Consider the following 9,911-nt stretch of genomic DNA (forward strand, 5'->3'; position numbering starts at 1 on the left):
CCAAATTTGAAATAACTTTTTAAAATAGATCGTGATCTCCCAGGGAGTATTAGGTACGTTTGCCCCCTTGAGTTAGTTATAAAAATAATAAAGGCGGGATAGAAAATAAATAAATAAAGCCCTCATGGGCAGAACCCTAGGGTGCCACAGAACCCTGGTTGAGAAACCCTGATCTAGCCAAATATTCTCTCCCCAAAGGCTGTTCGCCAAAATGGATTTCCCCACAACACAAGCCATTTATTGCATCAGCCAGGGTAGTGGCGATGCATCATCAAAGCCGACAGGCTTGGTCCTGCTGTAGTGACCGCAAGGTGAAGGGATCGATTGCTCAGATGGAAATGTTCAAAGGCTGGTTGCAAGTGAAGTGCAAGCCATCCTATGCTTTTCCTGCTTTGGGCTTTGAGACATGTGTGAATCCCACCATAATGGATTGTTGATGGTTAATGGCTTAATGCAGGGGTTCTCCAGCTTTGGGACCTCTCTGTTAGCCTTCCCATGTAGACCAGATAGGAAACACGACCGGATGAGCTAATTCTACTTTATTGTAAGGCTACATTGACAGAATCTTACAAGTCTGAAAGTACAGATCTCCTACCTTCTCTTTTTACAGCCTGAGAAACTCGGGAGGGTCCCTTCTGAGTTTCTTTCTCTGTCCGTTATGCAGCTGTGGACTATGCCCTCTCTTATCTGATCATTCCCTAGGCAGCATCTCTTCCCCCCTCCATCCTCTCCAAATGTCATTCTTGCATACCATTCCACTCCCAAAATGATGAATCAAATTATGTGAATTCTCTTACCTCCACAAGGTAGGATCAAAAAAGTCAAGTTGGCCACAATGGTGCAGTTGAAATTTTTGCAGCTTTTTATGTGTGCTGTACCATCACACCTGCCCACCTCCATGAGTAGAATGAATTATGTCACTGGGGTTAGGATTAGGTAAGAAAGAAAAGATACAACTTCTCATAATTCAATTTTAAACTCTATATTATAGGAAGTCGCAAAAGTTGGGGTCATGCAACTGCTCTTGTGGGCTTACACAGGCAAAATGAGCAGAATCCAGGTCAAATTTTGATAAGTGTTTTTTGTTCCTTGTTTAATTGTAATCCTCCCTCAAAATTACTAACCAACTGTGATTTATTCAGAAAAACATGATTAAATACCCTGTGTGAAATGACTGACTTGGGGACAACTGGGAGGGTGGGATGGAGCGTACTGAAAAAGATGTGGTCTTATGAGCTGGAACTGTAAACCAAAACATTGCTTGCTACAACTTTTCTAAAAATAAAATATTATCTTTTCATGTAACAGTTCCTTCTTTGCTATATTTTTCACTAGGGATGAACTTCAACTAGGGCCAGCAGCAAAGTCAGAACCCCAGAGAGACAGAATTCACATAGCAGACTAAGCCATAATGTTATTTGTTTGATTTTGGCTTAGCACATTGTGCAAGTCCAACCAACTGTAGTTTATTCAATATATATATATATATATAAAAATTTTGCAAACCCCTGCTTAATGTGGTGACAGCTCGTGCTTCAACACTGAATATGGAATATGGAAACTTAAGAAGAACTTAGCTGTTCTTCAAAACCACCAGAGATGGAATACCCATCTCTCTGTAGGTAGGCTGTTGCACTGTTGTGCAAATCTTAGTGTCAAGAAGTTTTTCCTTATATTTAAGTGCAACCAGAGTTTATTTGCCACTTGTGCTTTGTTCTACAAACTCTAGTTCAAGTAGCCATGGATTAATGCAATATATAAATCCAGTCGTAGATAGCTTCCATTGCTTCTTTAAGCAAATTCTGTGAAACAGTGTCTCATTAGATCAGTGCTTCTCAACCTTGGCAACTTGAAGATGTGTGGACTTCAACTCCCAGAATTCCCCAGCCAGGGGAATTCTGGGAGTTGAAGTCCACACATCTTCAAGTTGCCAAGGTTGAGAAACACTGTATTAGATTGTGTAAAGCCTGAGGGGGGCCAGCAATCTTGGGGCAGTAGTTTATTGCTACGGACATGCATACAGCAGAAGATTAAACATGGCTAGAATAAAAGAAAGCAATGGCTTGATTTTGCTCCCAAACAGAATTGCTACTATTCTCTTTCTGATTGTATGATCATTTTGTTAATTCACCCTTTTCCCACCTGGTGGCTCCCAAGTGCATCGGAATACCATGCCCATGAACAGGAGGCTGGCAAAAATATTCTGGGTTCAGTAGACCCAACACCTCTAAAGGATGCCAGGTGGGGAAAGACTAGGGGCAACCAAACCTGGGCTGCAAACTCCAGAGGACCATTGAATGATAAAGAAGGGTTTCCCAAAAAAATTCTAACATTCTGCTGCCATCTAGTGGTGTCCAGATGCCCCCCCTCCCCAAATCCCTGATTCTGGAAGGCCAAGCTAGCATTTCCTTTTTCAACTGCAGCATCTCCATTCCTGATTTCTGAGACAGACACTATTCCTTCACTCCGATTACATCCGAACACTCTTTGAAGGGGTGGTGTGAACCAGAAAGTAAGGCAGTGATAGAAGGTCAAGATTCAGAAGTTAGCAACTGGAAAAAGCTACCATATGCTCGGTCTGACAGTCTGTCCACCCAGTCTTGCCCACTCTGTCTGTCAGCAGTTTTGGGGAAGCACTTTTACGGGCAGTGTTTCCCCCCCACCCACTTATTTTAGCTGGAAATAATATTGATGGAACACTTGGGAATTCCTGCATTCAAAACTTGGTCTTCATCAGGGACACAAGGTCCCTCTTTCTGTCTCTGAACTGTGCATTTTCTGTGCACATACTTCACACACATCAGAGGAGTTTAATTTCATGGGCACTTAATTAAGTTTTTCCAAGCACAAATTGTTTTTGCCTGGCCCTTCTGAACAACCGGAGCAAGAGAAAGGAAACTCTCTTAGCTAGACTCCTTTACAAAGGTAGATTCTGGGAAACTTCCTTTATATGAGTCTCTTCTTTTCTCCCTTTTGAAGTCTACACTGGATTGAATAAGAATGGAACAAGTTTCCTAATTCTTGAATGGATTCAATTAAGCTTGCAATGCCCTCCCCCCCCTCTTTTTTCTCTCCTGGATTCCTGGAGCAGCAGCAACACCAATTGCTTTTGAGAACTGTTACTGGCTTGTAACATTTCCCTCCCTCATCTGCTGAAAAGTGGGGTTTTGTTCCTAGGAAGAGAAAGATTGGAAGGCAGAAAGGTTGAAGATGCTTGGAGTGGAAGTTGAGATGGGGAAGCAGGGGGTCTGGTTAATTAATTGCCTAGAATGATGCAACTCAGCACAGAACTTCAAAAGAGCGAAGGAGAGGTGACCAAGGGCCTACTGACAGGGTCAGAAGAACAAGGCCACCCTTGTGCATGGCTAGCAAGCTCTCACATACTAAAAAGGCAGAAGATGCAACCGCCATTTTGGAATCAGAACCAGGCTTCCTCCAGGCACAAGATGCATTTCTTGAGGCAAATTCTGGGCTAGCAGTTCCTAATCCACGTGTATTTACGGAAACTCCGGCTTTTGACTTTGAAATTGGGCCTGCGTTCTACTTTTGTTTGATGCCTCATTTTCTGTGAGAGTGTTGTGTGTGAACCTTGGCTTGGCTCCTGAACCTGCTCTGAGTTACTAGTTTTCTGCTTTATTGAATCAATGATGGATGTTTCCAGCAGCTCAGCTACGTTCTGGTTAGGACAAAGTGCAGCAAGAACGTCTTCTCGTCATCAGTCAGCTGGGCTGAATGAAAGGAAACCCTTTCAGGAGAGGCAGCCCAAACTTTAGAGGCAGGGGCTTGGCAAGACTTTGCTGGATCACAAGGAAAAAGATGGTGTCAGTTTACTACATATCGCATTCACAGGACTCTGGGCTTCCTACATCTTTCTGGAAGCAAGCAGTGTCCTTGGGGTAGCTTAAAATTTTGTGGAAGGATGGAGACAGGGGTTAACTGACCCACTTTGGTATAGTGATGGGAAAGAAACCATCACTGTACATTCCTCTTCGTCCAGCACTTGAGCAAAATTGGAATCCTTGCCTTGAGAATCCGTTGGTTTGACCCAGGAAAGAGAATTCCTTACAGCAGTCAACCTTTGTTCATTTTCCAAGTGTTTCTCTTTATGAGCTTCCAAGAACCCAAGACTAATTTATTTATTTTATTTATTATTCAAATTTAATTACATCTTCAAGAATTACATCTTGTAACTGCATCTTCAAGAGCCTGAGAGTCTCTTGAACACCCCTCTTTGCAGAATGGCCTGGAGCTCACCGTTCTGATCTTTGGTCTCTGCTGGGTGTTAAGAAAGCCTGAAATAATCATTTGCTGGTGAGCTCTGCACATTGCCTTAAACCATGGTTTGCCTCGCTGTGACTTAGTCATTAAACTGAGACTGGCTGGGTTTGCAGCCCTACGAACTGCAATGGTTAGGTTCACATGACCCACCATGCCAAAACCAAGGATACATTGTTGCAGACCTGAATAATGTGTGAAAATCCAGCCCCTCTTTCAAGGTTTCTCCTGAGTGATTTTCTTACAGGTAGTCCTCGCTTAACGACCACAATGAGACCGGAATTTTGGTTGCTAAGCAAAGTGGTCAATAAGCAAATCCGACCTGATTTTGCAGTCGTTAAGTGAACCACATGGTTGCTAAGTGAATTACATGGTGATCATGTAACCACGGGATGCTGCAAATGTGAACCAGTTGCCAAGCACCCAAATTGTGATCACATGACCGTGGGGACGCTGCAGCAGTTGTAAGTGTAAGCACTGGTTGTAAGTCGGTTTTTTTCAGCACTGTTGAAAGTCTGAACTGTCACTAAATGAATGGTCATTAAGTGAGGACTACCTGTACTTTGTTCTGAGCTGTAACTGCATAAAGCTAAGTCAAGCTGAGGCAAGAAGAAGTTGCATAATTTTGCAGTGTTTGAACACCTTCCCCTTAGCAAAGGAATAAACGGTGTGACATTTTGTTTCCATTTATTTTACTCCAATTTTCAGCCAGCATAAAACTGCAGAATTAGTCCCCACTTGTAGATTAGCAGTGGTTCACAATCTAATTATAAACTCTTAAAAGTAGGAATATAATGAAATGTATAACATAACTTAGAATACTAGAATCTAGATGACTCTAAGAATGAATGGATCCATATCTAAAATCCATACAGCTCTTAAAAATGCATTAAAGCTATCCTAAAGGAATACTTAAATGAAAGTAATAGTTGTATACTCTTTTGAAATACACTTCAAGATTGTCCAAACTACAACTAAGCAATAGAGTTAAATAATAAATTAAATCAACAGTGTTTGTTTGCTTTGCACATCCCAGTTGTTCTGTGACAAGAAAGGTACTATTTCCTCTAAGGAAACAGATGTATGACTCACTACCAGCAGAGACATCCGAAGAGATGCACAAGGATGTTTTATACGCAAGCCAACTTTTGTTCCTGGTTGATAGATATAACAGAAACAGGCAGGCTGCGGAACCCACGGGATAAATCCAGTATATCAGCTGGGTAGCTAAAATATTTGCTTGCTTCCTGTTGATCATTCCTCAGTCAGCTATAATCCAAGTGATGATTTAACAAAAATGAATGCCCAGGGTATGGTTTGGTACTCTGGACAGTTCCCTAGTGGCTGGATTTTGTAGGAGTTGAGAATTGCAAGCTAATAAATTAAATATTCCCCAAAACTCATAGATGACCTGTGGTAACTATGTGTGGGGTCTTTAAAGGACCAAATAGATGATGGTAGGGCTGCTAATTTAACAGGGGAGGAGTGTAGCATCCTGATTCTTGATTGATTGTGTGCCATCACATCATTTTTGACACCTAGCGACCACATAGATATTCTCCATGACAATCTATCCTGGTCCTTCAGCCTAACCTGGTCCTTCAGCTTTTCCAGCAGTGCCCCCATTGCCACCATAACTGAGCCCTTCCACCTTGCTGCTGGTCATCCTCTTCTACTCTTACCTTCCATTTTCCCCAGCATCAGAGCCTTCTCCAGAGAGCTGGGTCTTCACATCACATGTCTGAAGTAGGATCAGTTGAGCCCGGTCATTTATGTCTCGAGTGGGTTGATCCTGATGGTAGCGATAACTTTTCAATAATTTCTAAGCAGGCCACTGCAGCAGAAAACATTAAAGAGACAAGTAACACCTTTATGCAAACCCATTTATGACAAATACAATTTTGCAAGAATGGAAAAATGGATGGATGGTACCATAAGTCTCTTCCCTTGTTTTACTTCATAGCAATGTTCCTGATGTAAGATAAAGCCGCCTTCAAGCCACACTTAAGCCTGTGATTTCTAGAGCTTTCCTGCCCCAATATAGAAGGGTTTCTCATTGTCTTTGGGAGGGATTTTTTCAATTTCCCAGACTAACCTAAGCTCTCTCCCACACAAATACCAACAAGTCTCACCTTACTTATCTTTTCTGAGATCTGGCAAGATGTTTTTCACCTTCCCAGTCTAGCTTCCAACCATACAATGAGAAAGCACTTTGGTATGGTTGGCAGGAAAATTACAAGGGCTCATCTGTGGAATTACCAGGAGTTGAGCACAACCCAATGGAGTCTTTTCTCTTGAGCACCACCTGCATTATTATCTATGGTTTTCTTTCAGCTTCAAAGGCCCACCTACAGGTAGTCCTCACTTAACAACCATTTCTTTAGTGATGGTTTGGACTTATGAAGGTGCTGAAAAAAACTGACTTGTGACCAGTCCCCACACTTATGACCGTGGTCGCATGATTGCCATTTTTGACCTACCCAGCCAGCTTCTGGCAAGCAAAATTAACGGGGAATGGCATGATTTGCTTAACAGCCACATGGTTTGCTTAATACTTGCAGTGATTCACTTAACAATTGCTGCAAAAAAGGTCATTTAATCAGGTCGAATTTGCTTAATTACTGCTTCGCTTAGCAACCAAAATTCTGGTCCCAACTGTGGTTATTAAGCAAGGACCACCTGTATAGTACTTGTGGCCCTCGTTGGATTGCCAGAGAGTATTAAAATTGGATAATTCCTTTTTCTTCTTAGCTTTCTGCTCTTCCTCCTGGCCCATTATTTTCTGCATCTTATCTATATTGCAAAGAGTCATGGGCATTTCATCACTCGGGGACAGGACAGTAGAAACGACCTCCAGGCATGCTATGCTCCATTTCACTGTTCTGCTTTGTGAGTGCCCACCGAAACAGTAAGCTGGGGAAGATTTCAAGCTGCAAGCAAAGGATTCTTGCAGCAGCATAGAGTCCTTCTGCAAGTCAAGATTTCACAAAACAGAGACCTCTTTCTCATGAGACGGGAAGCCCTAATGTAGTTAGGTGGGGTGTGACACCTGATTCTGAATCATGAATTAACCTGTGATTAAGGAGGAGGGCTTAACCATGTTTGTGGCATCTGATTCAGTGCCTTCCCAGGAGAGGTGAAATGCAGACATAAAGAAAATAGAGGTGACCCAACTCTTTTCCATCCCATCTATAGAACTTTTGACCCTGATTGGACCCCCAGGGACTGTTATTTTTTTTAAGTAATGACTGACCACCGGCCCAGTTGGAGGGCAATCCACAGATCATGGTCTGCTTCAGAGAAAAGACAAGATTGTGTTGCTGACTGGAAACCCCTTATGGACTTTTTGCATGAAGCAGAAAAAAATGAATTTTTGATTTGTGGTCTTGATTGTAGAAAAAAAGAGTTATTTTGTAACCGTAGAGCAAGAGGTAAATTTATAATTGTACTTATAACTGTTGTAAAGAAGATCAGAAACTACTTTGTATTTTTTTTTCTTTCTTTGCTTTTGCACTTTTAGCTCTTTCTTTGATTTCTTTTTTTCTTTTTATTACTCTAGCTTCTATTAGTTTTTATCGTCTTTCTTAAAATTTTTAGTAAAATTATATTAAAAAACAAACCGTGGTTTGCTGTGTGGTTTGGCAAATAACTTCCTCAGATGCATGAACAACAGTCTTCAGTAAGAATCAAAGCAGTGGCCTATTTAATCCAGTGAGGACTAATTCTGCTGATGTATACAAACCATGATAACATTTAACCCTGGCTGAGTTTGAAAAGCTACATAGACTGAAACCTGATTAGTTCTTGGATGGAATACCTAGAGGAAATATCAAGGTTGCCGGCTAGGCTAGGAAGTAAACAAGTAAAAAAGCCATTCCAGATGGAGGCAAAACAGTTAATTATTTGAACATAATACAGATAAGTTGAAATTTAAATTAAATGCAGTTTAGTTTTCGTCTTAAGCCAGGCCCACCCTTGTACTTATGATCTTTTAAAAAAACACTGAGGCTGGAGGCTAGAATTCTCTCAAAGTAATGTTTAATCTGGTGAAAATTTACAGCACTGTCTTATGGATGTTTGTTGAGAAGTCTTATTCCATGCTTGACTAAGAATCATATTGCAAGCCATATTGTTTTTTTACAAAAAAATATATTGTGGCATGATCTTTCCATTCGCCAGAGGTTGTTATCACTTGCCTGCTTTGATCCAGCTCTTACTTCAGGACTATTTATTCTACTGTCTATTTTTTTTTCCCATTAAGCCTTCAATGCACGTCTGTGTCTGTGTGTTGTTCCTGCCTTGGTTGATAGGATCTTTCTGGAGATAAGCTATAATGCTGTTTTATTGCCAATTATTTTACTCTCTTATCTTTAGATTGGCCAATTCATCTTCAACCATTCTGAGTTTGGGTTTTTATTTATTTCATTTTGTGCTGATCCACAATGCCCAGTATTTTCACCAGCACAGTTAAGGTTGCTGAACCCTGCCGAACGAATGTGCCTGAAATGTATAATCCAACAAGGGACTCATCTTTGGGGAAAGAAAACAAGGGACAGAGGATTCATGAGAAGATCCCTCTGAGATCTGGCCACAAGCTGTTGAGTTTTGCATTCAGTTCTCAGGGTATCCAAATGAATGTTTCTTCCAGGAAATTAACAAGCAAAGCTGTCTAATAGCTCCCCCCAATATGTGTTCTTCATCAGCTGGCACGGAAAGGCATAGCTTGTGAGATTTATTTAATACGGGCGCTCAGGATGGCATCTATAGTGCTTGCTCCTCCCTTTTTCCTCAGGATAACCCTGTGAGGTAGATTGGCCAGAGACCTTCAACCTGGGTGTGCCTGGGCCTTCTCCAAGACCTGAATCACTACACCACACTGGCTTTCCAAGGTTGTTACCTTTCCTTACTAGGCGTATCTATGTTTACAAAGATTTACTGTATATTCTACCCCTTCTGCAAATTTTCTCTACAACCACAATCTTGTGAGAGAAGCTGAGCTGAGAGAAAGGGACTGGCCCAAAGTCACCAAGCTGATTTTCATACCTAAAGGAGAACTGGAACCTGGGTCTCCCCATTCCTAATCCAGCCCCTTCACCACACTCTACACAGGCTTTTAGGCTGAGAGAGATGACTGGCCCCAAGTCCCCAGGGACCTTCCATGGCTGAAATAGGACTAGAACCTGGATCTCCCCCTTCCTCATCCACCCCACACTGGAGGAAAGATAGAGACGTCCAGCTCCTACCTGCTCCCGTCTGTAAAAGCCAAGATAAAATAGATCTGACACAGCCAAACAGCTAAAGCGAGTCCACAAAGACACAGACACGGGCACTTTGGCCAGCATTTGTTGACCGAGACAGAACCAAGAGGCTGTCATCTGAAACGCTGAAAGAAGCTGACCCCACCTTTCCCCTTGAGATCCCAGGAAAAGAAAGAGGAGGAAAGATGCTTCCCCCCTCCGCCGCCCCCGTTAGAATTTTTCTCTGAAACAGTTAACCCAGCCTGAGCTCCTGCCCACACAAGTGATCTCATTTCTCCTGCCTGCCAATCCCAGCCGCTCGCCACTACAGCAAAAGAATCGGTGGGAGCCAACGCCGGGTGCAGAAAGCACGAAGCCTTTGCCAGTGAGAAGCAGCCA

The sequence above is a fragment of the Candoia aspera genome, chromosome 14 (genome assembly GCF_035149785.1).
Source record: "Candoia aspera isolate rCanAsp1 chromosome 14, rCanAsp1.hap2, whole genome shotgun sequence".
Lineage (NCBI taxonomy): Eukaryota > Metazoa > Chordata > Lepidosauria > Squamata > Boidae > Candoia > Candoia aspera.